Raw genomic sequence first — 6,209 nt, forward strand, 5'->3', positions numbered from 1 at the left:
TATCTTTGCCTGGAACTGTGATCTGACACTCCAAAGAGAATTTATGCATGCTTGCATTGTGTTACACACCAGGGAGGTTGGGGAGAGGTGGGTTTAGTAAGATGTGAAGCAAACCATAGGTGCAATGGAGTTGGCGGAATCCCTGTGGGTTGGGATGCCTACAGTCTCTGACTGTGACTACCAGGGCAGACTGAGTCTTGCCTGGGGAACAAAATTTCTTGAACAGGTGAATTTTTACAGGGGTGCTCAAATCTGGCCTCTGATTCATTGGTTTGTTTAATTTATGTGAGAGAATAAGCTGTTTTTCGTGTGTTGTTTCATTCTGCCTGTTGTCTTTGTGCAAATTTAGTGCTTGGCCAGTTTGCTGAGACCCCATGCAAAGGTGTAAATCCTAGGGTTTTGAATGCCTGTGTGCTGGAAAACAGACATTCACAAGTTATTTAGCTGAGCGTACAGCTTTCAGTGTGTATGGCTTTCCAATTCAAGCTGATGACCTGAAAAGACACAATCTCACAAATTATCGTTAGCTGAAGTCACTCGGTTTCTTCTGTCCTGTGTGCTGGCCATTGCACATGGGAGAACACTAGTACGTCACTGTTTATGAGGGTCTTAACTAAACCCCGTGAAGAAATCTTTAGCAATACCCTGTTTAAAATATATAAACTAAAAATAATTAATTTCTCCCTCCACTTTCAAACATAATAATACAACATAAGAACTTCTGAAATTCTGTGTTGGTTTTTTTTTTGGTCTGTTACCTACAGGTGAAGGTAGCTTTTATAATAAGTTTTCTGTAATGAAGAAAATAATGGAAACTATGCTCTTTGCATGTACTTATTCATGCTTCTAAAATTAATTGCTTGAGTCTTAATGGAAATTGTAACTTAAAAGTAAAAAAATAGATGTAATGAAATAATATCTGTAAACTTTAAATTGCATTCTTTTCTATGTGTTGTTAAATATTTCATGCAAAAATGTAGAAATGGATCGATATAAATGCCATCCAATTTATTGGGTTTCTGTATATGAATTCCCCTTCTGTTCCTCTGTAAATGCATGTACATAATTTATACATTGTATTATTCATATTTTATATCAATAGCAAGCATAATTGATGAGGAAGAAAAAACCCAGCAAGTTAGTATATTTGGTTATCCTCTCACTTGTTTAAAAATGCCCTTGGAAGTGGAAGGATAATTAATGGTGTGCTGTCATTTAGTTTCATTTTTAAGGGTGGCATGTGGATGATATCTGGTAGGCTTGAAAAATGAAGCTGCCATAGCTGCAGACCTTAAGTGCTAATGGTTAGGGCAGAGAGGTATGAATAGTTGCTAAACACAGAGCTAAGACAGTAGGATGGACAGAGCTTTTCATTTCAGTATATTGTTAAGTGTTTTTGTTGGCTTTGCTGTTTCTGTTGGCTTACATTTAAAGGATGCAGACTACTCTGTGAGAGGAAGAATGAAGTGTCAAAAGTGGCTGGAGGGAGACTTCTTTGAAAGATATTGAATTTGTGAGCCAGTAAGTAAGTGGGCAAATGTAGTTAACTTAGAAGGAAGTAAATTTCATTTGTGCGTGTTATTTTGTTCAAGAAGGGCAAAATCCTGAGATATATTAAGGATTAAGTGTTTTTTGATAAAATGTTCTTTTGTAGATTCAGCTTCAAGTAGCCTTGGGTTTTCTTCTCCAGATACGCATAAGATTTGGCTCCGTCTTTGGCAATTCTAGTTTTGCTCAAATTATTTATCAAACTGCTTTGTAATGTCTGACTCAAATGCACGTAACATTTGCCTGAAAAATATGTTTTGGTAATGAAAGACCTTGCTTGAGGTCTCTGCTATTAAATCTTTGCTGAGGGGCAGGGAGAGGCTGTGAGTTTTTTGGCGAAGTTAATAAAATGTGTGGATTAGTGAAGTGCTGATTAGTGAGGTTCTATTGTAGACAGAAACATTCCTGCCTTAGCTGAAACCCAGATGGAAAGCTGCCCGCCTCAGATTGTGGAAAATGGTTTATGTTGCTCGTTTGCTGTAGTATGTTGCTGAGGTTGCAGCAAAGTGAATCTTACTAATGTCTTGAAGTGTAATTAACTCTGTTGTTCGATGTAAATATTTGAATACTGCTCATTCAGTCTCTACAGAGGCCTGTTTAAAACAATTTTTGCCAAAGAGCTCAAAGGCCAGTAGGAATGTGTGTGCATTAATAAACTTCTCTTTGTCCTGGACTTGATCCAGAGCTTATAGAGGGCAAATGGGAAGATCTCATCCTATCTGATGTATTTACAGTAGAGCTCAAAGCGCTTGATCAAGGCTTCATTGTGCTGTCATTGTGCCTGGGGTTTAGTTTAGATATGAAACAGAGTGCAGGACGTGGACACAACAGGCAAAAGGATCCAGGGTACTGGAAGGGCTGAGGGAGAAAAAACAAATAGAGTTCATCAGAAAAATAGTGGGCTATATTGTCCTCTCTGTTACACAAAAATGATGGCTTTTTAAAGTTGTAGAGCTTCCACTTTTATTCCTAAGCATCAGCTTAAATGCTCAGAAGTAATGCTTGTCAAAGGAAAACTCTCAGGGAAATAGAGTTATATATTGTTGCAATCCTCATCTTTTGGGGGGTGAAACAATGTGCTTTCTGCCTAAAGTTTTGTCTGTTTTTTTTTAAGAAGAAAATCCTTATTTCTGAGATCTGAAATGTTTCTTCAGAAATGGTGTGTGCTCATTTTAGGAAATGTCAAATTGCTTCCAAGGCAATTCATGTTACGTTCTCGGGGACTGGGCTCCCTTTTATGCCTATTTTCATACAGTCTCCTATTTCTGAAGAAATGGTCCTGCCTGCTTAAGAAGGTAAAACTGTGGCAGGGTAAGAATGCAGCCATTCAGTAGCAGATTGTCAGCTTTCATGGACCTGGGCTACAGCTCTGGTAAGATACACTGGCAGTGTTTCCAAATGAAAATGTCTCTTCTGCCAAAGGGGATTTTTTTGTTTGTTGGCATTTTGTATTTTCACCAGAATGCTTTTCTGTTTATCGCTGGTGAACTCTGCTTCTGAGCAGCTCTCCTCAGTTTCTGCAGCAGTGAAGATGAGCAGGATTCTGTAGTAATTGCACAACAGGGAAAACAACACAGCCCAGGCAGTGCCGGGAACTGAGAATCAGATTTTCATTATATTTCCAGCTTGCTCTAGTAATGTTCTTGGTAATTCGGTTTAGCCTATATTATTTTTTACCCCACTGTGAAATATGCTATAATAATGACACTTATCTCCTATGGGTGTTATCTATTTTATTATTTTCTGTGAAAGTACCTTGAGATCCTTGGATCTTAAACCACTGATTATTCCCGTTAATGGTATTATCCAACTCAGTCTTCAGATCACTGGCGCAGTTGCAGACCAAAGTAAGCAACATATTGGAGATGTTTGTCTGTAGCTTTGAAACTGCTTGTGAATTAACTTTTTGTTTTCTAAAGATGTGTGCTCTGTGTCTGTAATGAAGAGAAGTACCAAGATCAAAGGGAGGCATTGGTCTGATGGTAACCCAGTAGCACAGCATTTGCCATCGCCTTTTGTCCTGAATTGGTAGCTTTCTCCAAGTAGAGATCCATAGAAAACAGTCACCTTCGGCCTGGCATTAGTGTCTTTCCCCTCTACCCTTGATTAAAACAAGCCTTACCTTTAAACAGTTTTTTTTCTTCTCTAATAGAGGGTTAAGGGGGGAGAGAGGAGGTAAAGGGTGTTAGAGAGAATTTGTATTAGCTGTAGGGATGGACTCCTGAGCTGTTTTGTTCTACATCAGATCATCATAGCGAAATAGCTCACTTGGTTGGAGGAAATAAAAAGTTACACGTATTCGAGTAGTTACTGTATGATGCCCATGGAGGGCTTTGTGAAAGGAGAGTCTGAGTGAGCACACCAATCCTTGTGGAAAATCCCAGGATTAGGCTGATCTCCTGTCCTGGTTTGAAGGGCAGTGTGCCACTGCCTCTTCTGATGAGTGCGTGGCTGAAGACGGAAGGATGCATCTCTTCAGCTTGCTTATACAGTATCTGTGGGTTTAAACCTTTGGGCAACTTGTCAAATAACTGTTGTTGACATAAACCATTGCTGTGTGTCAGCAGCAAAGAGAATAGGAGAGATCATTTCACTGTTAGTAGTTTGTGTCATGTCAAGAAAAGTAGAAATTGCTCATCCCATAAGGGAAAGAGATGGCAGAAGGAAGCAGCTTTAATGAGTGGTGGTTGTTTGAAATTGTGCACCAGCAAACATGTCTTTCATCTTGTTCCAAGGTGTCACTGGATGCCAGGTACACAATGTGCTCTTGAGTTGCATAACGATACACACCAACTCATTAATGATTTATTTTTTGAAACTATGCTTCTTCACTCATGGCACCTCTGGCGTGAGATAACTTGCTGCCAGAACTTTCAGGACAGATTTATTGAAGGCTCACAAACTGAGGCCTTAAACATGCCGCTGGGGTGGTGCATGGGAGTCTTGGATTGCCTGGTCAGCCCTGCAGAGTCTCTAGGAGACTTACCAGTCAAAGCACTAAATCTAGTTTGCTCTCTACTACTATTTTGGTGACAACGAGTTTCCAGTGGAATGTAAAGACTTTTGCTAAGGTGGTTTGGTTTAAGTCCAATTTAGAAAGCTGCTGAGCACACCTTCTCATGGGTATTGCTAGCTGGTGTCCTTAAACACTTTTTGGGTCATCATCTGATGCAAACTTTTGAAATTTTGACCATGGTGAGTTGGTGTCCTCAATAGATCACTGCCTGTTTTATGCTAGAGAAGAACACAGCTCTGTCAGCTCTGTGGAAATGTAAGCATTAAGGAGGTGACCTCTCCTAAACAGAAAAGACTCATTTAGTGTAGGAGAAAAGGATGCTGCGTGCAAGCACAGTGAATGATGCAAGGATTGGAGACAGTGATTTTAGCGGCATTATTTTGTTTTATAATTGTGTTATGCCTTGGGAAGAGAGCGTCTAAGCAGAGCAATGGTGGAGGAGAGGAGGGAAGGATAAATGCAGCTCAGGTAGCATCGGCAAGATGAAGAGATAGTCAAAGGGGCCAATCCACAGCGGAGAAAGAACCGTAAATCCTGCCCTGATGGTATCAAAATCCACTCACTTAGCTTTTTGTCAAAGGCCTTTTACAGCATCTTTGGCAGAACAGAAAGAACAAACTTTACGGGTGTTTTTTCTAACCCATTTGAGTTTCGGGGGGAAGCTGGCAGCACTGCTGAGGAGGTCTTCTGGCCTGGCATGGAGGGGAGGTCCCAGCAGCACAGCTGCTTCATCTTCTGGGCTTCGTTGAGTGTAGTAATGTGGCTGCACTCTCCTCTTTTATCTTGTGCCATTGAGTTGCTCAGAATACTTCAAAAATCTCTCTCCATGATACTTTCCCATCTCAATCTGTTCTGTGTTTCAGATTCATTTGTGGCAGAGGCTGTCAGAATACAGCCTAATGGACCCTGGATACAGATCATGCCTTTTGGGGAACCTGTAGTGTAAATAGCCCTCTATAGAGAATCAAGCTACACTCAGCTGAGAATCTGGCTTGGAGCTAGTTCTTTTTTTCTCTGTTATTAATTTGTCACTAGATGCAAAGCATTACAAATAACATTTTATGGGTCTGACGATGAAAGGTTGCTTTTCATACTAAGTTACATATCTCATAACTTTTTTCAAGTTCATGCATATATTCAGTGTCAGACTGAAGATAACTGCTTTTTTCTCATTGTAACTTTTTCAGGACAGTACGTGCAAAAGGAAAGATTAATCCTTTCAGAGAATGGATTCAGAACTATGAAGAATTATCATGTGAGGTTTTTTTAAGGTTATACTGACTTCTGAGAATGCAACTTCTGGATTAAGAATAGGGATATTTGTAGTAGGAGTTTTCTATAAGAGTGACTCAGGAAGCTTTCTGGAAATGTTTATCATTGTACTAAGTGTGAGTTTTCACTGCATGCTCTGCCTCTGATCTGTGTGTCTTGACTCTTACTCTAATCTTTCTTTGTTTTCTACTTTTATCTCTATGTAACCTGCAAACGTTTGGAATTGATACACTCATACAATCTTTTGAGACAACCTTTCCTGTGACTGAAACTTGGAGATTTACTCATTGCCATGAAAGGAGAAATAACAATAGAGTTGTGCAAAGATTAGTGCAGTGGGAGGGGGGGGGGGGGGCGGCAGCGCGGTTAGGGA

Source organism: Calidris pugnax, unplaced genomic scaffold (assembly GCF_001431845.1).
Source record: "Calidris pugnax isolate Ruff unplaced genomic scaffold, ASM143184v1 scaffold9, whole genome shotgun sequence".
Taxonomy (NCBI): Eukaryota; Metazoa; Chordata; class Aves; order Charadriiformes; family Scolopacidae; genus Calidris; species Calidris pugnax.